Source organism: Globicephala melas, chromosome 4 (assembly GCF_963455315.2).
Source record: "Globicephala melas chromosome 4, mGloMel1.2, whole genome shotgun sequence".
NCBI classification, from domain to species: domain Eukaryota; kingdom Metazoa; phylum Chordata; class Mammalia; order Artiodactyla; family Delphinidae; genus Globicephala; species Globicephala melas.
In genome coordinates this window covers 51,974,030-51,996,618 of record NC_083317.1, presented here as the reverse complement: position 1 = coordinate 51,996,618, position 22,589 = coordinate 51,974,030, and the positions used below count along the sequence as shown (strand labels likewise).

The following is a 22,589-nucleotide window of genomic DNA, read 5'->3' as shown; positions in this document are numbered from 1 at the left end:
TTCAGAGATTTTAGTTATTATGGCTTTATGTATATTGTTTAATTCAGAGCAAAATTGAGCTCTATTATTAAAATTCTTGCACAACTTGTTTTCATTTGTGGAGTTAATTGCCCTTTATTATTATTGCTGTTATTTAGTTTTCTTATAATCTCTGGCTAAATTTTCCATGCTCTTTAACACTTCTCAGTCCCATTTTTCCACTAAGTCAAAGTTGTCAATTTCTTGGAATACTTTTTTTTTTTTTTTTTTTTGCAGTACGCAGGCCTCTCACCGTTGTGGCTTCTCCCGTTGCGGAGCACAGGCTCCGGACGCGCAGGCTCAGCGGCCATGGCTCACGGGCCTAGTCGCTCCACGGCATGTGGGATCTTCCCAGACCAGGGCACGAACCAGTGTCCCCTGCATCGGCAGGCGGACTCTCAACCACTGCGCCACCAGGGAAGCCTTGGAATACTTTTAATTTAATTTTAGGAAATCCCTCCCAGAACTTTAATTCTTAAGTGTTCAGCTTCTGCCTGTCTGGTTGTTCTCTAGGCTCAATGAATAACCACCATCCTCACACTCCATGTTGTCCTTTAGGAAATGCCCTTCACCTCTTGCTAGTGCTGGAGCCACTATTTCATGGATAGTATATAAAAAAAGAAAAAAAATACAAAAACAAAACCAAACATTTGTTGTTTTTTTTGTATACCCAGCATCTGAAACCTTTTTGTGATTGGGAAAATCCTCACTCTTATGGACACTGTAGGGAAGTAAAGAGTGACTTATGGTATAGTAGCTGAAAATGCTAGATTCTCATTTTCCCTGATACTGTTTCATCCAGGACACAAACATGCGAGCTAGGATGTCTCAGTCAAATATGTCCACGGCTGACTTTAACTTGGCTCATGATGGATAAAGGAAGGGACAGGGAGTGCTCTCCTCTGGTGGTCACAGAAGTAACACTGTTTGTAAGGTGAAGTTCTTCATATAGGCAGAGGCAGCTTAAGGCCCTCAGCCAATACTTGGAGGGGCCTCTGGTAGTTAACTGCCCTCTCCCATCCCTGTTCTCACTACTTCCTTAGAGCTGTTATGGAGGCCAATCATGACCATCTGGAACCCTAGCTCTGTAATCACGTGATTCACCCAAACCATTGTTTTTCTCACCTCACTGCCCACCAAATGGCTGGAGCCATGTGTATCTATGTTGCGATCTCCGAGGTGTCCACAGGCATGATGCCCAGTGGTTTTGTGTACAAAATAGAAAGGCCTCAATAATCCCTTTTTAAAATCATTTCATTTCACTTCGTTTCATTTTACTTTCTTAATTACTTACATCCAAAATCTTTAATAACAAGGCAGGATCTTGGGTTAGTTTTTGTAGCTGTGTCTGGCCCGTTGGCTGTTGGCATGCTCGAACCTCTCTGGTCCCACGAAGGGATTAGTGTGGCTGTGCTGTTCCCCGGGCGGAAATGCCCATACACTTCTCCGCCTTTGCGAGGACTGGAGAGCAGGACGGTGTTACAGCCCTTGGGGGAGTCCAGGGTCTGCTGGTTGAAGGTGACGATCTTGCCCCGCGGCCTTGAGGACGCGGTTCTACATGCGGATGCTCATGCGCATCGCATACCTTCAGTTTGGGCACTTCCTGGACATGCACGTTGTCGTCGGCTCTAGTCCCTACAACCACAGCTGTTTTGGCTTCCAGGCCAGGATGCTTCATTTTACGGATCATCAGGGAAAGGGACAGTGGGCGGGCCAGTTGGTATGATTCTTGAACGATCTCTTCAGCACAACTTGGTTGAAGGTGGTGTTGGTGCTCTGGCCGGAAATCTGTACAGTTTGACCAACAGCCTTCAGTAGATGTCCTGGATCTTGGGTTTCTTGCGCTGAACCTTTCAGTGCTTGTGGCGACCCATGATGGTTCCTACCGGCCCCTGCCCCACCCCCATCCCCACCACTCCTTGAGAGATGTAAAAAGTCACATTTCTTTGGGGACAGTGCAGTGGCATGGCTTGTTTTTCTAGCCCTTCCAATGATTCTACAAATGACCCATATCTTCCAGATATGCTCTGCATCTACATAATCACCTAGAATTCTCTTTAGTTGTTTGAAACTAGGAACTCTGATTGATAGAGAGCTCAAAGACATATTGCGTCTTCCTTTCTTATTTACTCCCTTGTTTTGCTGGAGAACATTCTCCAGCAGTTTCAAGTGATTCTGTGGAGGGAGTAATTGTTTGAGAGCATGTATATTGGAAAATGTTTTTCTATTCTCACAGTCGATATAGTTTGGACTTAAAGTTTTATGTAGCAAATCATGCTTCATAATTTTAAAAGCATGTTTACCTTGTTTTATGGTTTCATCATTGCTGTTGAGAAGGCTGATGGTACTATTTTACAGGGTCCTTAGCATGTTAATTTAATCTCTTTCTCTCTGTAAATTTTCAGGATCCTCCTTCATTCTTCAGGTGACATTTGCAGCGATGGATTGATGGATTTTGATGTGAGTTTATTTTGTTTTGTTTTGTTTATATATTTCTGTTGTGTACTGTACACTTTTTTCACTGTGGAGATCCATGTCTATCAGTTGAATTTGGGGAATTTTTCTTGTTTTATTTCTTTGATAATTTTTTCCCTCCCATTTTCTCTGCCTTATTTGGAATTTCTATTATATAAATGTTGGGCTTCCTGAATCAATCTTGTTTCTTTGTTTCTTATATTTTCTGCCCTATTTGTATTTGCTTTTTTAATTTTCTGGGAGATATTCTCAACTTTATTTTCCAATCTTTCTCTTATTTTTACTTTTTTGCTATTATATTATATTCATATATTTTAATTTTATTATTTTTTATTGAAGTATAGTTGCTATACAATATTATATATTACAAGTGTACAATATAGTGATTCACAATTTTTAAAGATTGTGCTCCATTATAGTTATTATAAAATATTGGCTATATTCTCCATGTCATACAGTATATCCTTGTAGCTTATTTTATATGTAATAGTTTGTATCTCTTACTCCACTACCGCTATCTTGCTCCTCCCCACTTCCCTCTCCCCACTGGTAACCACTAGTTTGTTCTCTAAATCTATGAGTCTGCTTTTTTGTTAAATTCACTAGTTTATTGTAGTTTTTAGGTTCCACATATAAGTGATATAATATAGTATTTGTCTTTCTCTGTCTGACTTATTTCACTTAGCATAACACCCTCCAAGTCCATCTGTTGTTGCAAATGGCAAATTTTCATTCTTTTTTATGGCTCAATAGTATTCTAGTGTGTGTGTGTGTGTGTGTGTGTGTGTGTGTGTATTTTTTTTATATACATTTTTTCCGTATATATATATATATATATATATATATATATATATAACACCTTCTTTATCCATTCATCTGTTGATGGACACTTAGGTTGTTTTCATACATTAACAATTGTAACTAATGCTGCTATCAACATTGGGGTGTATGTATCTTTTTGAATTAGTGTTTTTGTTTGTTTTTTTTTGATAAATACCCAGGAGTGAAGTTCCTGGGTCACATGGTAGTTCTATTTTTAGTTTTTTGTGAAACCTCCATACTGTTTTCCACAGTGGCTGCACCAATTTATATCCCCACCAACAGTGTATGAGGGTTCCCTTTTCTCCACATCCTTGTCAACATTTGTTATTTGTGTTCCTTTTGATGACAGCCGTTCTGATAGGTGGGAGGTGATATCTCATTGTGGTTTTGATTTTCATTTCCCTGATGGTTAACGATGTTGAGCATCTTTTCACATGCCTATTGGCCATCTACATGTCCTCTTTGGAAAAATGTCTTTTTAGTTCTTCTGCCCATTTTTAATCTGATTTTTTTTGATGTTGAGTTGTATGAGCTGTTTATATATGTTGGATATTAATCCCTTATTGGTTGTATCATTTGCAAATATATTCTCCCATTCAGTAGGTGTTTTTCATTTTGTTGACGGTTTACTTTGCTGTGCAAAAGCTTTTAAGTTTAATAAGGTCCCATTTGTTTATTTTTGCTTGTATTTCCTTTGCTTTAGGAGACATATCCAAAAAAATTGCTTCAATTTATGTCAAAGACTGTTCTGTCTATGTTTTCCTCTTGGAGTTTTATAGTATCTGGTCTTACATTTAGGTCTTTAATCCATTTTGAGTTTATTTTTGTGTATGGTGTTAGAAAATGTTCTAATTTCATTCTTTTACATGTAGCTGTCCAGTTTTACCAGCACCACTTATCAAAGAGACTGTCTTTTCTCCATTGTATATTCTTGCCTCCTTTGTTGTAGTTTAACTGACCATAGGAGTGTAGGTTTATTTCTGGGCTTTCTATTACTGTTCCATTGATCTATAGGTCTGTCTTTGTGCCAGTACCATACTGTACTGTAGCTTTATAGTGTAGTCTGAAGTCAGGAAGTCTAATTCCTCCAGCTGCATTCTTCTTTCTCAAGGTTGTTTGGCTATTTGGGGTTTTTTTTTGTGTTTCTGTACAGATTTTAAGATTTTTTGTTCTAGATCTGCAAAAATTGCCATTGGTCTGAAATAGTCTTTTTTTGGTAGCATTCTGATTTGGATTCTTAGGTATAATAGTTCACTTATGTCTTTAAGGACAATAAAATATTTAAAAATATTAAATTTTGCCTCTTAAATTGCCTTGGTTGCTTTTTTTCCTGTATGTTTTCATCTTTATTTGTATTAGGGACTTTCCATAATTGGTTGCTGGTCCTTGACCTCCCATTTACATTAAGAGTAAGGAGCTCTGTTTTCTCAGGTGAGGCTGCTTTATTGGTGAGTTTTACCCATGGGAGGACTCAGTTTTTTCATTATGTTTCAGGGGATCCCCTATTGTCAGATTGTTGGGATTTTTTTCTTTTGATCTGTTATTTTCCTTTCATTTCCTGCCTGGATATTTAAACCTGGGTGTTAGTAGTCTAGGCAGCAGGAGGGAGAAGAGGCTGGTGAACTCAATGTTTAGTAATCGAGTTATCACTTAAATTTCATTTTTAGTACCTTAATTACCTCTTCCCCTCACCTGTGCCTTATATTCTTAGATGAGATGCTCTATTATTCAACTTTCCAGAGGATAAACCCTTCATCTTTAGCACAGGTAGGAGAGAGAGAATTACTGGACTGTTAGGGATGAGAGAAGAGGATATAGCAGCTCTTATTAAAGACTCAGCTACTTATCCAGCTTTCTGCTCTGCCTTGAGTCTTCACTGAAGTAACTGAGACCTCCAGTTCCTCAGGCTCCTGCAGTGTGAAACCGCTAGAGTCTTGTTGTTAATCCCTCCTTCTCCTCACATGGAAGCATCTTCCGTTCAGGTATCCTAAATCAGTAATAACTGCCTTTTTGGCTTCTGGTTTCTAAAATTTAGTTAACATCTCTATGTTGTTCTATTTTTCTTTGGCGTTGTGAGTCTATCCTATTTTGTGAGATTGACGCCCTGCCTACTGCTCTAAGGAGGCAGGTGCTGCTGTCTCCCTGCATTTTGAGTGTTTTAGATGGAATAGAAATAAATGCATGTATTACATTCACAATGCTTAACCAGAAGATTCTAGGTACATTTCTTTCAGAAGCAAAAATCAGGTGCTAAACAATCCTTCCATGGACAGTTTGGATAATAAAGCCTATAGTGGAATGGAAATTCTGAATTTTATTAACTCTCCCTGGGCTTTTTCATATATCTGCTCTTCATAGATTGGCACTTACTAGAACTGGTTTATTCTAGGATTGTATATTTTTCTGCTTTCCCTCTCTTACTGTACTCAGTATTAAAAATGTGCTGATATTATTTTATCTTATATACTTCACCTTTAACTCACTTTCCATGGGCAAGACCAATATAATCAAAAGGTTATAAATTGTGTTGCTTACATTCCAAAGTCTAGTTCTGTACTCTGTAACTTGGCTGAGTACATTTACTGAATCTGTGCTCCTGAAGCTACTCTACCACCATATCTATGTTCAAAAATACCTCTTTTTTCTCTTAGAAATTTTATTTCCTTTCTAATATAATTTATTTTAAGATTATAAATATGTGTTAGGGCTTCCCTGGTGGTGCAGTGGTTGAGAGTCGGCCTGCCGATGCGGGGGACAAGGGTTCGTGCCCCGGTCCGGGAAGATCCCACGTGCCGCGGAGTGGCTGGGCCCGTGAGCCATGGCCGCTGAGCCTGCGCGTCCGGAGCCTGTGCTCCACAATGGGAGAGGCCACAGCAGTGAGAGGCCCACGTACTGCAAAAAAAAAAAAAAGAAAAAAAAGATTATAAATATGTGTTTAATAATATTTATGTAACTAGTGTTTTATTAGTTATACACATAAGCACATAAGGCATTCTATCCCCATATTTTCCTTTCTACCTAAAAACAAATTGTAAGTGTTTAGCATGTATTAAACATTGAAGATAGAAGGAAAACAAGAATGTGGAAAGATTAGGAAATAAGGATTTATCAGGCATAGAGATACACAGAAAGAAAAACAGAAGAAAAATAACAGGGTAGTGAAATTATCCTCTGATGTAAAATTACTGGAGGTTTGTATTTATTTAATTCTATTGTATACCATATAAAACCTGACTCTTTTTTTTCTTTCAAAATAAGCTATGGGAAAATTATTGCTAAATGATATATGTTGGTACAAAGTCACCAGTGAAATCCAGAACTTCATACCTAACAGAGTGCTTCCTTAAGAAGTTAATCTAAATGAGACCAGTAGACAGAGTATATTGCATATTCTGTTTCTAATGTCCATGTAACACAAGTAAGGGCATTTGCCAAATGTAGAAATACCAAATGGATTACTTGTAATGAAGAATTCCTTCCTGTAGACGTTTATACAATTTTATACTGACATCCCTATTCTTGTGAAGTTCTCTGGAGGGAAAAGAGTTCACAAAATTACCTATGGAAGTCTCTTTAATGTATTTGTCATTTCAACTTTCCTTTCTCTGTGGTGCAAACAGAATACAAACAAAGATTACAAACAGAATACACTGTGGTAAATAGAATGAAGTCAGTCTGGTTTGATAGAAATACATCTTGCAGCCATAGTGATGGGTTAAACTGTAGAACTTTCTAAAGGGATAGATATCTACTTCTCTGGCACATAAACTGTTTCCCTAAAGTGTGAACTGAAAGAAATACTAGAAAACTACAGAAAACAAATCCCCAGAAACCTCAAAAATATATATATATATTTGTCATTTAAATTTTTCAATGACTTGCTTTGTTATGAAAAACACTAAGTAAAATGCCTATCTATCCTATGATAGCTTTAAAATAAAACAAAACGAGTCATACAGGTAGAAGAAAAAACAAATATATTCAGGTATGCATTTAAGTAAATAAAAGATTACTAAATGCCTTCTCACTCTGTTGCTAGTCCAGTATTACCATAAGCACTGTCAGCTAGTTAGAGAATGCCTGCTTGTTCCTGACTGAGATGACAGTAAAACATTAAAGCATGTCATTTTTGTTTCCAGATTGGAAACATGTTCTATGGCTTCACCTTCCACCCCCTTTTGTTTTTGGACAAGCAAGTCTATTTTCTTTCCAACATTTTTGTTTGTGTACATCAGGAATCAAAACCCTAGATTCTTGAAGACAATAAGGCTTGGGAAATGGATATTTTAACTTTCTACTTCTTTTCTTATAATGCCTCTTATTCTAATCCTCGTGTCACCTTGCCCCGGTCACTGAATCATTTGCTTCATATTCATTCAACCTAAGATACTATGTTTTCATTTTATACATACAAAAATTTCCAGAATGGGTACTGAAAAGTGTTCACATTTTTTAGGGTTTAATATTCTATTTTAAGAAAAAAATAACATAGTATTTTTCTCCATTTTGTTTTATCAAATACTTCCTTTACTCTTTATCTTCACTAAATTCTATCAGTGCTTCTCTTCCCTTCTAGGCTGTCTGTTCCAATATGAACAGGGATTCTCTTTTACCTCACTGTTTTATCTCAAGCATCTAACATCCTGTCTGTCACATAGTAGACAGTCAATAATCAACCCATTATAAAATGCATGCATTCTGCCCTTTCATAAAGGGCACATAGTACTTGCTTTTTACTTTCCACATTGTGTAATATTGATTTAATATTTTTTAATTACTGGAATTGGAGATGAAAAATGATCGCTGAGTTGCCTTTTCAACCACAGTGGTGTATGTTCAGTGAATAACAATACCAGTAATGTCTTATTTCACAGATTTAAAAAGTACTTCACCATCTCCCCCCACCCACATTTTAACATCTCTGTTATTGGAAAGCATCTACAATAATGGCATACCATGATTTAATTATAGACTCTTCTTCCTTCCTTCCTACCTCCATTCCTTCCTTCTTCATAACATAGTGAAGATATATCTTAGAATCAAGGTAAACTTTTATTTGATTAAAGAGCATAACTACAATTAGTTGAACTATTGTATGTTAACGCACATGAGGTCTTATTTTTTTTTTCTATTTTACAAATGAGGAAATTTAGGTCCAAAAGTTAAGCAACTCACTCAAAGTTACGTATCTAGTAAATGGTGGCATCTGAGCTGATATTTTTCTAGTCCAAAGATTGTGTTTTTTATATAACTTAAAGATACATCTATTCAGCATATGTGGAGTATACTTGGACAGGGCTCTTAAGTTGTAAAAATAGAATCATATATGCTAGAGTTGGAAGAAATTTAGAGCATCTATTCTAATTCCCTTATTTTGCAGATAAGAAAAGAACTCCAGATAGGTTAAGTGCTCTGGGTAATAAATCTAGAAATTTGCAGACATAGGACTAGGACAAAATCATGCATACTTGTAGTAACAAGTTGCAATACTACAGAAGTGTATGATGAAAAAAAAAATCTCACTCTATCCCATTTTGGACATATTCTACCTTTCAGAGATATACCATATATACATATGTGTGTGTGTGTGTGTGTGTGTGTGTGTGTGTGCGCGCATACAATTTTCTTCATATCTTGCCTTCTTCTCTTTGTGTCACATACATGCTATTGGTAGTTAAATTTATAATTTAGTCTTTAGGTGACAGAATATTCAGTGGGCCTCTTACTGAATTTGAGGAGAAATTAATATAGCCAGTGATGGATACAGTGACTTTTTGGACTGTTTCTCATTTAGGGGAAGGAATAAAATCTCTTTTAAGAAGCATACTATACATTGTTATGTAGTGATATACAGGTGTTTTGCTGTATGGGAGTTAAAATGTGAGCAGCAGGGACCATGTGGAAGTTGAGAGACAAAGGAGTGGACTGTACTCCTTATCTATTTATTGCCTATGGGCTCCAAATGAACACCTTTTGCCTGCTCTGTGAAAAGGGACCTTGGCCCTTTGACAACTGGCACGATGTTAAGCTTTGTCAGTACAGAGGGATGGAGAAATAATGCAGAGGAAGGGCTTTGTTTTCTGGTTTTGGAGTGCTTGATCAGCAGCCTCCGATAGCATGGATGCCTTCTTCATTGCTTGGCTTCTGCAGCCCCTGAAGAGGGCAACTGCTTCATTAGTCCCAGCTTCTGCAGTGCATCCCAGCAGCATCTAGTGATCAGCAGCTTCCACGTGGGTGGTTTTGCAGTGACAGGCACCTCCCTGTGAACAGCTTTCACAACCACATTAGAGCACATACTTCCAGCAAGTTCTGCCAGCTAGGCACCACAGCAAAGTCTCCGCCATTCAGCCAGTCATGGCTGTGCCCTCTCCTTTAATGTCTATTTCTTAGTCTTGGCAGGGGCAGGCATTCTTTAGGGTGTTCTCTCTCAGTTCTAAGGGTAGTGACTGCTTCTTATATCTGCTATTCCTATAATTTTTAGAGTTCTCTTTACTGTTTACTAGCGAATACCTCCTTATTCCAATCCCTCATTATAGCTAATAATTCACTATATTAAATTTTCCCATTTCAAATTATTGTGTGGTTTCTCCTGATTAAACTCAAGACTGTCTGATCTCTATTTCCATGCTTTTAGACCACTACCCTGTACTACCACTGCTCCTTACCATTAACAGGGATAAATTAAAATTGATAATAATGTGGCTTGGCATAATTTTAAAGATAAATAATTAATACTTCAGGTAGTAGAATCATAGAATTTGAGGGTGGGAAAGAACATTAGAAATGATGCAATATCATGGAAGCAACCTAAATGCCCATCGACAGACGAATGGATAAAGAAGATGTGCTACATATATACAATGGAATATTACTCAGCCATAAAAAGGAATGAAATTGGGTCATTTGTAGAGACGTGGCTGGACCTAGACTGTCATACAGAGTGAAGTAAGTCAGAAAGAGAAAAACAAGTATCGTATATTAACGCATATATGTGGAATCTAGAAAAATGGTACAGATGAACCGGTTTGCAAGGCAGAAACAGAGACACAGATGCAGAGAACAAATGTATGGACACCAAGGGGGGAAAGTGGGGGTGAGGTGGGGTGGTGGGATGAATTGGGAAATTGGGATTGACATATATACACTAATATGTATAAAATAGATAACTAATAAGAACGTGCTGTATAAAAAATAAATAAAATTAAATTAAAAAAACAAAAAGAAATGATTCAGTACATTATTATTTTATTGAGTTATGGAAACTGAGGTCAAAACAACTTTAAGAATGCTGAGATCCATGTTTTGTCTGTTTTTGTATCACCATTTTCTATCACAGAGTCAATGTTCCGTGAGTGTGAATTGAATTGAAATAAGTGAATTAACTTAGAAAATATTTATTGAGCACTGTGCTTGTAGCTACAGATGGAGTGATGATTTAGACAGACGTAGTTCTTCCTCTCCAGAGATGTTCAGGCAAGTAGCAAATTTGAAATCAGAATTATAACTTTGGCTAAACCTAAGCCCTCATCATTGTGGTTATTATCACCAAGCAGAATTGGTTGAAATCAGAAGCTGGTTTTCTCTGTACACTCTTTGTACTTGTGTCTAAATTTTCATAGGAAACAGGATCATGTGAACATGTTTAAACTTTAAAGTTAATTTAACTCCGACATAGTTACTAAACCTGCTATCTTCTAGAATAAGCTTTGTATAGTTACCTCTAAAAGCTCAATTTCCAAAACACACACTTACGGTTTTACTTTTTCACTTATGGGAATATTATTTTTATACAAGAATCCCAAACTTGTTTTAGATTTTAATTTGTCAGAAACCTTCTATTCCACTTCCTAGAATGATGGGTGACAGGAAATAAGGCCATAGTCTAGTGGGGTAAGATTGTGAAATACCTTGAATAGTTAGCATATGGGATTTTAATAAATCTTGGCTGAATTGGTTTATGAATTCTGATAACCATTAGAAGTTTAATAGATGCCTATCTTTGGCATATCTTCATGGGTATATTTCTTTGATAACACAGTTTGTGATAATCTAGACCATTTATTTTTTTAATGTTAATTCACCACTCTCCCCCATTTGCAAGAGAGATTAGGACATATTTAAATCCATTAAGTTTATTTCAAACAAATTTCTGTTGCATTTTAATCAAACATATATTTTAAAACTTCTGGGCATAGAGATAGGGGCATTATAATTTCGTCATCTTCATAAGTGGTTGTGCTATCCTGTATTTCATGTAGATATCTTGCCTCTAATCACTGGATGTGGGGGTGGGGATTGAGTATCAGAACATTTCAGAAAACTTGGAATAACTCATACCTTTAAAAAAAATAGAATTTCTAATAATTGATATATTTTAGATAGAAGATTTGTCTGGTAAAAAGGTTTTATTCTTATGTAAAATTCATTAGTGAATAGGCAAACTGAAGGAGATCAGTAAGTGGCTCTTGTAATTCCATTTAATTATTTTAAAATAAACTGAAGAGCTACGAAAAGTGAACAAGCAATATCTTTATCAAATAGAGGTTTTAATATCTCTTATTTCAAGTAATAGCTTCCTATGAAATCATAATTATAATCATTCACTTTGTGTCCACTATCATCATTTTATTTACATTAATACTTAAATTGGTGATATAAATTTAATATCTAGGACATCACGAATGTTTTGGAAGATATCACCTTTTCTGCTTTCCCTTTCACTTCTGCCTTATATTTCTGTGTCCATCTTGATGATTCTCAGTTCTTAAACTCAATTCACCTCACACATACTTATTCCTTGCTTGTTCAGACCTTCTGTTGACCTCTAAAAGTCATGGCATACAAATTCTACATGAATATGAGACTAAGGACTTGGCCCTTTGCTTCTACTGGTCCCTCCAGAGGTCATTTCTTTTATGATTGTATTTTTTTTTTCTCACTACTTTTTTTTTTTTTTTAAAAAAAACATGATTTAAAAGTACTATGGGGGCTTCCCTGGTGGTGCGGTGGTTGAGAGTCCACCTGCCAATGCAGGGAACACGGGTTCGTGCCCTGGTCCGGAAAGATCCCACATGCCGTGGAGCGGCTAGGCCCGTGAGCCATGGCCGCTGAGCCTGCGTGTCCGGAGCCTGTGCTCCTCAACGGGAGAGGCCACAACGCTGAGAGGCCCGCGTACGGCAAAAAAAAAAAAAAAAAAGTACTATGGGTAGGGACTTCTCTGGTGGCGCAGTGGTTAAGAATCCGCCTGCCAACACAGGGCACATGGGTTCGAGCCCTGGTCCGGGAAGATCCTACATGCCGCAGAGCCACTAAGCCCATGCGCCACAACTACTGAGCCTGCGCTCTAGAGCCTGTGGGCCACAGCTACTGAGCCCACATGCCACAACTACTGAAGCCTGCGTGCCTAGAGCTGGTGCGCCACAACAAGAGAAGCCACTGCAATTAGAAGCCCGAGCACCGCTCGCCGCAACTAGAGAAAGCCCATGTGCAGCAACGAAGACCCAACACAGCCAAAAATAAATAAATAAATAAATAAATTTATTTTTTAAAAAAAGAAGTACTATGGGTAAGATGGTTTTATTTTTTCCCTAGTAATAATGGTAGGCTGAATTCTCTAGCTGGGTTTATTATTTCCAGTAGTGTAATCGTGTTGGCCAACAGGCATCGACATGGTACAAAACAATGGAGGCTGGTGACTATTTTGAAGTCATCTATTTTGCATATTTTAATATCTCATAATAAAAAGGTCTGTGACTAATTTTTAGATTTGAAAAGTCTTTTTATGTGAGAAGATTAGTGATTATTTCTGGCCTTAGAGTGCACAAATAGATAAGCTACTTTGAAAGTAAAAGTTAAATGAAATGTTCACGTGTCTATTTAGATGATGGGACAATTTGATGGTTTTCATGAAACATATTTGAAATTATTGTTTTGAGACAATGCTCTATATTTATATAATGGTGATATTACATCCTTAATAAACACTTGAGCTATTTGACTCCTGGTGAGCATCTTTTATTGAAGTTTACCCAGATGTCTAAATTTAGCAATTGGAGTTTTTTTTCTGGAGTTGCAATCAGACCTTGACTGTAATTTCGGTTTAACTATTTTTGCATAATTATTTTGAAGTTGATGTAATGGAGGAAAACAAAGAGCACATGTGTGTGGGAGAGAGACAGAGAGAGAGGAAAAGCAAGGCCATATTTTAAAATAGCATTTGATGGTTTACTAGGCAAAAAAGTAAACTTGCCCATTAATGTTAACAAACAGCAATAAACAACTCATGCAGCGTTTTAAAAATTATTATACATTTATTCTTTATCATTCATATAGTTTGCAATAACTTTAACAGATGTACGTGTTTCTTGGTTTTATGCAAGATTCAATTTGGGACCAGTCATTTCACTGCAGCAGTGAATCTCTGTTTTTAAGGTATGTGGTCAGAGTAAAACATTTTTAAAAATTTGCTTTGCATCTGAGACTAATTGCAATCTTCAATTAAAAGAGAAAAATAAAAAGCAAAACAAATAAGTTTTTGCTAAACTGCTATGTGAACTATAAACTTTAGAGCTTGAATGAATTTAGCGCTCATCTAGTCCAATACTCTTCTTTTTACAGACGAGGATTCTTATGTCCAGAGAGGTGGTCTGACTTTCATAAAAGCTCCTTGGAGACATGGTTGGGAGTGAGGTGTGAGGCCTTTGTAGTCTTGGGCAGTTCCTTAGCTAACACCCTGTAAAGATGAATTTGTTCTCATTCTTTTGTTTATTTTAAGTCCTCGTGTATTTGTAGGTCCCACGCAAGCAAGTGCTTTATCTCAACAATTTCATTTATTATCTGTTTATAATGTGCATGACCAACATTTATAAATATTTTTATTTTCTGTTAATTAATTTCTCTTTTACATTGTAATTTAAAAATACAATTTTTCTAAAACAGTGTCTTTTAAGTATCAACATGAAGAAATAGGAAGATTTTGTTGTCATCCAAGAGCAGGCAGCATTACCCTGTGATTATAACAAATAAGCAGTTAGGAATGCTGATCAGGTCCTCTTCTAAACACCACTTGAAATTTTTTAAATGACTTGGGTAGGTCCCTTAAGCTATTAGTACTTGTATTTCTTTATTGCAGAAAGGTGGTAATAGCTGTCCTCTGGCTGTTAACCTTTAACCAATATATTGTGCACACACTGATTCCTCGTTTATTCAAGTATTAAGTTCCTTGATGTGTTTGTGTTCGTGACTGGGCTGAATATTTTTAATATCCTCCCAGCAGTACTGTTGAAAGAAGACTGAAAAATGGATGAAAGTTTCTTCTCAAATTGGAATTTTGATTATTGCTGTGAACTTTTCCTAAGAATCATTTGATCAACTGCAGCTAGCTGAAGGCAAAGGTTACCCTAAAGTAGAATTCTGTGATTATCTAAGTCCGTGGCTTTCAAACTGTGGTCCTTGACCTGAAGCACCATCACCTGGAAACTTATTAGAAAGCCAGTGCCTGGGTCCTACATCAAGGTGTACCCAATCAGAAACTCGGGTTGAGGCCCAGCTGTCTGTGTCTTAATAAGCTCTACACATAATTTTGGTGTATGCTAAAATTTGAGAACCACTGGTATAAACTAAAAGAAAAATAAGTAAATAAGATAAACTCTTGAAAGTCAAACCATCTCAGACTTGACAGCAGAATTTATGCTGTGTTGGATGTACAGTTTTTGGTATTTCCTCAAGGGGACAAGAGACTTTGTGTTAAGCCCACTTGGACTTCTTATTCTAACTTTAGTTTATCACTGAAAATGTTGAAAGAAGTCAGAAGTTTAAAGTTTTCATAGCCAAGCATTAGGTCATTAAGGAAAATACGGTTGCTGCTGAAATGTTGGTATCAGGAATCTAATAATTTGTTCTGTGTACAAATAAAAGCAAAGAAAGGGGGCACTCTAAAAGATTTATCATGTGTCAAAAGAGTATTGTCATCTGAGAGTGCTACTTATGTTAAGCATTTGTTTTTATAAATAAAAGTTTGATTTGGTATTAAAATAATGATGGTCTTCAGGTTTAATTTAGTTCTTTGAGATTAAGGAAATTAAAGAAGCTAGAAGGATTTGTTTCATTACAAAGATATTAAAATTTTATATACTTTATACTGGAAGTACATTTTTTTATAGTGGAGATAACTTTTCTTTCAGGGAAGAGAAATTATAAAATAAAGCTAATTTAGTGCTGGATACAATTATTTTTTATAGTTGTGGTAGTTTGAACAGTTTTTCTGATACTAACATGGAAGAAGAATGATACTGGCAAATGTGTCCAAGGCTTGGTTTGAACATTTATGGCTGTATACCAGTGGTTCTCAAAGTAGTTGTTTTGAAGTGATCAAGGGTAAAGTGGTGAGTTTGTCAGAATTACCTGAATGTCTTATATTGAGCTGTTTATGTTCCTTACCATCTCACATTCTCCTAACATCCATTTAAAAGGACATCCATAAAGAACGTAATTCTTAGATTATGTTTAATCTAATATGATTGGTCTTTAAGAATAAGTCTTAGTGATTTGTGCTGTTATTTCATCTATAATATTCATATTTCTATCCAACATAGGTGGAAAATATTACCTATCAGCTAAACTTTAATATCATGTGTTTCTGTGGAAATGGAGGAAGAAGGGAAGCTTAATAGTTTCAAACTGATTTCTTTTTCTCTCTTTTGTAAGCTATCAGGACTTTTCTACCTATAATGTATAATTAGATCCATTTGTGTTTTTCTCCAAATACTTCAACCTTTATGTTCTTCTAAACAAAGCCATACAAGATATTAAAAGTAAGACTGTGAGTGCTGGGGAGGTTGGAAGGCTTGCCTTAGCCAATCAATAGATCTTTGTGAGAAGGATGCCTACAAATATGAAGTCACCTATTGATTGTTTAAAACCCGACTATTGCCCCTAATCCTTTTGATTTATTATCATTAATGGAATGATGTAAGTTTGTTAATATCCAGTTTTTCGAGGATGCTGATTTTGTGAAGAAATGAAAGTCATCACTTAAGACTTTTTTTTAAAAAATTAATTAATTAATTACTTTTTGGCTGCATTGGGTCTTCGTTGCTATGCATGGGCTTTTCTCTAGTTGCGGCGAGCGCAGGCTACTCTTCATTGTGGTGCTCAGGCTTCTCATTGTGGTGCCTCCTCTTGTTGCACAGCACCAGCTCTAGGTGCGTGGGTTTCAGTAGTTATGGCATGCAGGCTCAGTAGTTGTGGCGCACGGGTTTAGTTGCTCTGCGGCATGTGGAATCTTCCCAGACCAGGGCGAACCCATGTCTCCTGCATTGGCAGGTGGATTCTTAACCACTGCGCCACTAGGGAAGCCCTACCTTAGACTTTTGAATTTGGAAAGCTGGTTATACGAGAGGTGGAGAGCCTTCTTAATCTGATCTTAGGTGAGCTGCTGTCAGTGTTCTTCAATCTTGATTAACTGCTTCCTGGCTGTCAGCTCCATGGGCAGTTCTACCCTGTCTTCTCTGCTTCAACCCAAATTACTGCTCTGGCCAGATGTAATAGACATATACCTTGAACGTGAGGAACACAATACACTTTCAGAAATAAGATACATATCACACAGTGGCAGAACATAAGATCCCTCTGAAGAAATCAAATCATCTGTTATGTAGTGTTCTCTTAGCACTCAATGTGTCAGTTTCTCATATTCATTGCTGTGAGGACTTGGTTAATGTCTCAAAAGTATGCTTTATAAGGGCATGGTCTGTAGATGTTTGGTGTGCTATATGTGGACTCTGATCTTAGTGCCTAACTCAAAAGTGCTTAAGAAATATGAATTGGAGGAGTTCTGAAGAAGGAAACATCACTGAGAAATAGGGGAGTAAAGAAAACTTTATCATGTGAATCTGAATACAGTGTAGAACTATCGGTAACATATGGAACTGTGGGGAGTATCTAGATAGAGAGCTGGTTGTCCTGTGATCCCAGTGAGGGGAGCAGCATGGACACAGGGAACAAGGTCAGCATGTTATAGATGTTCTGATTTAGCTTCAGCAGAGAGTTCCTACGTGGAATAGCAGAAGAGGAAGTTAAACGTGTGAAGTGGATGGATGACGGAAGACTTGGCTTAATGTTCGTTAGAACTGGTTTGAACAGGTTGCTGGGAGCCTATCTCTTCCCACCTTTGGGAAATCAACTATGATGAGAGTATTTACACTGTAGAAATAGGAAAGTGGTACAAATTAGGGCTCTCCCTCTTCCAGTAAGCACCGACACAGAACCAGTTACTAAACATTTATAAGCAAATCACTACATTGGATGTTCAGCTTCAAAGGTGGTGCTTGTTTCTAGGTTCAAGTAAGAGATAGCAAAATGAAGCTGAAATATTTGTAAGATTAAAAGCTGCTACTTAGCACCATCATAGTGTGGAACTATTGTAATGAATAGAAACTAAAAATACTGAAGCTAGTAATTTCAGTTAGAAAATAACATGACAAAATCGATGGTTTGGGAAGATCTGCTTCTTCTGCCACTCTTTCACACTAATCTGTTGCCTTGATTTCTTTCCTTAACTTTCTTCAGGTCAGTGAAACTCCTCCCATTCTCAGAAAATTATCTTGTTTTAGGATAACATCAATCCGAGAAAATTGTGACCCTGAAATTTTAAAATTTTATTTGCTTTTATATTCTATATCTGTATTTTTCCTTATAAAAAAGGAAATGAAACAATTTCTTGTATGAATAATGCATTATAAAAATTGGTAATGTATAAAGGTATAAAAGAGAAACCACCCATACCATATAGATAGATAGCCATTGTTAAACATTTTTTTTTACTATTCTTCCAAGGATAATCCAGTAATTCCAATTTCCTTTCCTTCTTTCATTTTTCTTTGTAGTACTTACCACCGTCTAATAAAAATATTTAATTTTTTGTTTATTCTTTCTCCTCTTCTAGAAAGTATCAAAACAAGATAAATCCACCTATATTTTTCCTCCTAATTTCAAGATTTTGTTGTTTACCTTAATTTTTAAATCCATGTATGGGTTAAATGAAATTTGAAATAAATTATGAGATTGGCTTCAATATTTCTTTTTAACATTCTTCCTCATTTGCCCTAACACCATTCAGTGACTGTTGTCTTGAAATGCCACTGTTACCATATCCTGTATTTCCCGAGGTACTTAGCTGTGTTTCTTGTTTTATATTAATTTCATTTAATCATTCATTGTGTCATTCATGCAACAAATACTTACTAGCTATTACTATGTACCAGGCACTGTACTAGTTGAATGGTATTGGGACAATGAGTTTCATCCCCAATTAACTCAGGGTTCTTTTTAAAACTCTACATAGTCCAGTCTATCTTAGTCTAGCAAATCAGATTCTTTTCAAGTTCTTGCCTATGAGTCGAAGATTTAAGCAGTGCAGAAGTGGAGGTGAGTGTGATAATGAAAACCAAGGGGGAAGAACAAGGAAAACATGCAGAGGACCCAAGAAGAGAAAAGTTAAAATTTTGACATGGTACAAAGGTGAAAAAAAAAAAATTGTCTCTGACTTTAAAGCCTTAAATCACCCTGAAAAGAAAAATCTATATTCAAACTCTGTGTTAGAGATAGAATTACCCTAAGTGAAATATTTTTTTAAAAATTTACTCTTTCAAAATTCACATTCATTCACTTATTTAGGGAAAAAAATGAGGGCACATATAGAATAAATTTTAGTATAATATAAATTAAGAAATTAATAAGAGAGAAGTTCCTGTATATATGGAACTTACTAATTTGTCAGTTAAGAAGTCAGAAATAACAGATATAGCACTGTGGATGCGGTAATAGAAGCGTGCAAAAGGGAGTTTCATCAACGCCCAAATAGAGAATGGACAGGCTTTCCAGAAGAGGACAAGTGAACTTGAACTGTGCCTTCAGATTTGAATATGAGTACTTCAGAAGCGGAAGTAGAGAATGTCATGCAAGTTCAAAGATTTCTCTAAATCGACATATAGAGAGTGAATTTCAGGAAAGAAAAGAACTTGAGCAAAAGTTCAGAAAAATAAAATCACTTGTGCTTGAAGAAGGGCTGATGCATCTAAATAGTCCTGTTGTGTAAGTGCGAGTAGAGGAGACGAAAAAATATTGGCTTGGGTCATATCTTAGAAGACTTTGTGTGAAAAACTGTTGGCTACATACACAATATTCATTGCAACCTGTTTTCCTTACAAATGGAACCCTAGTTTTTTCACAACAATGATATACACAAGAAAATGTACATTTCCAAGGCTTCTGGGCAAGGTCAGATTACACAATTTTTCATGTGTTTTATTTATTTGAACAGTTATTTATTGGTATCTGCTCTAAGCCAGGCACTGTTCTAGGCACTGGAAATACAGTAATTAAAAAAATAAACAAATAAAACAGACAATCTCTAATCTGGATGAGCTTAATTCTAATGGGGGAAAGGGAGGACATTCAACACAACCCCCTCCGAAATGTAAAATATAGTATGCTACACAAATACTATGGGGAAAAAAACAAGAAAAGTGTTTTATTTTCAAATAGGATGGTCATAGAGAGCCCCATTATTGAAGCAAAAATTTAGAGGTGAGGAAGCACTCCTTGTTGATTTCTGGGGAGAGAAAATTCAAGGCAGAGGAACAGGAAGTACTGATACCCTGAGTCAGCAATGTGCCTAGGGGGTTCAAGGAAAATAAAGAATAGTAGGAAAGAAGGTCAGAGAGGAATTCAGAGGGTAGATACTCTAGAATTCTGTAGGCACTTCACTCTGCGTGAGATTGGAAGCCGTTGGAAACTTTGAGCAGAGAAATGGCAGTCTCTGACTTGGCTTTTAACAGGATCTCTCTGGCTCTTGTGTTGATAGTAGACTGTAAGAGATCAAGGTTAAAGGCAGAGAGGAAAGTTACGAGGTTATTAGAATCATCAATGAGACATATTAGTGGCTCAGACCAGGATGGTAGTAGGGAAGACGAAGAGAAGTGGTCAGAGTCTGTGTACTTTGTATTTTGAAGATAGGGAGTTTGCTGAGAGCATATGAGTGTGAGAATAACCTAGGAGTTGAAGAAAATTGCGAGAGTTTATCCTAAACTAATAGTAGGATGTTATGACTATTAATTGAGAAACCCAGATGGGAAAGATTTGGGAGAAACAGAGTTTTTGTTGCTGTTGTTATTGTTGTTCTGTTTTTGTTATTTATTTTTCTAAGGTGTAGACATCAGGGATTTGGTTTGGGACTTACAAAATTTGAAAGGCCTATTAACATTTGCATAGAGCTGTCAAAGTGACACTTGGATTTAGGCAGGGGAGAAATCTTGTTGAGAGATACTTATTTGGATCCTGTCAGCATAAAGGCAGTGTTAAAGCATTGAGTCTACAAAAGGTCATCAAAGGACTGAATGTATACAGAGAGTGTGAAGGGAAGAGCTGAGTCCTGGGGCATTCCCTTGCAAAGAGTTTGAGTGGGGAGGGGCATTAGCAAAGGAGATGTAGAAGGAGCAGCCAGTGAAGTAGGAAGAAAACCAAGAGAGTGGGGTGTTCTGTATGTCAAGAAAGTCTCAGAGTGGATAGAGAGATTATTTCAAGTGCATGCTACAGTACAAGCTAGAAGAGAATGGAAAATGGCCATTGAATTTGGCAATGTGGAGATTGTTGGTGAGCTTAGCAAGACATTTGAGTAGAGTAGTGGAAGTTAAGATCTGGTTTAATTGAGGGCAAGAGAAAATGAGAAGAGAAGTATTGGAAACAGTTGTGATGCATAAGTCATTTCTTCAAGGAACTGTGCTATAAAAGTCAAGGGGGCTGTAAACCTGAGATTGTTTTGAAACTAAGATGGAGAAATGAGAAATAAGCATGTTTATTTGCTTACTGGAAATAATAAGTGACAGAGAGCACTATTCTCTGGTGGATGAAATAAACGGAGATCCTGTATACAAGAGAAAGTTTTGGAAAAATATCTAGTCTTGGAGCTGGTAGATAAGAAGATGTGGTGATGGAAGCTTATGGAAATTTTCTATTGCTTGCTTCAGGTTTCTCAGGGAAATATGCAGGAAGGTCATGAGCTGAACGTGAAGATGTGCTATGGAGATACGGAGGCTTAAGTAGAGGAGAAAGTATGAACTAGGCCTTGTTGGACAGTGGGGAAATGAGTGAACTAGGAAAGATTGATGGGAAGCAGGAAGGCTCCCTTCCACTCTTTCCTACATGGCTTAAGGATGCAGTGATGAGGGCACAGTAGCAATCTTGCAATCATGGTACAAGAATTATGAGGACAAAAGTTTCACGTGAGTAAATGGAAAGAACCTTTAATCTGTTCTGTCATTTTGGAGACACTCTACCTTCCCTTTACTTACTTCTAGACTTCATGGTATATTAGAAAAATAAAATGTCTGTTTGGTTAATCCATGGTAGTTTGGTCTCTGAATATATGCTCCTGAACTCTATCCTAACATATACTATAAGCTTCGCCTTATTTGTTAGATGAAGGAAGTCACTGAAGTTTTCGAAGAAGGATAGGGCATGACTGCTACTGAGATTTAGGCGATCACTCTGTTATGGCAGTTGGATTTTCCCAAAGTACGCATTACCTCCATTCCTTGATAACACTGGTTTGGCTTAGAGTCAAATCATCGTATAGAATCTACTGACGCTTGTGGCAGGAAGGGGAGTTTTTCAGTAAAAACTCATTGAAATATGGTGTTAACAGGTTGTTTTTTATCTGTTGTGAAATTATTAGGTGAATGCAGTGGTGTTAAAGATGCCTGTGAATAAATTGCTGTAATTCTTCAAATTTATAACAGTAGACTTTAGGTTCCCATCATGAATTTTGGAGATACCCTGTCAATGTCTCCATGTAAACAACAGTCAGAGTGAAGCATGGCCTTCAAAATATCATAAAAGTTGTATTTTATCATTGAAGGTCCTATATTCATTTTGGGTTGGTAAATATATGTCCCTTAAATAATCATTTCTTATTAAATAACAAAGATAGATTTTTAAAATTGGGATTATTTTGGCATTATTTAAAGGTTAGCAAGTAATAATCTTTCATTAACTCTATTAAAAGCCTGTCAGATATCTTCCAACTCAGGGTAACATCTGCACCCTGAGATATGTGTGGTGGTATTCTGGGAATACCTAGACAGTCAATTTGTATCATGGCAATAAATTAAAAATACTTTTCTGTTCAAAATAACTACCAGTTTGTTAAGTGACAAAATGCTAATTATCATGATTTTGAAGATCCATGAAAAAGACTACATAACGAAGCTTTCTAA

The 22,589-nt window shown here is 36.6% G+C and overlaps 1 pseudogene; it reads right to left on the bottom strand.

Annotated features, from left to right (window-relative positions):
* Positions 1 to 1,347: 1,347 nt before the first annotated feature.
* The window catches only part of LOC115855681 (large ribosomal subunit protein eL18 pseudogene), a 64,371-nt pseudogene continuing 43,129 nt past the window's right edge, over positions 1,348 to 22,589 (bottom strand).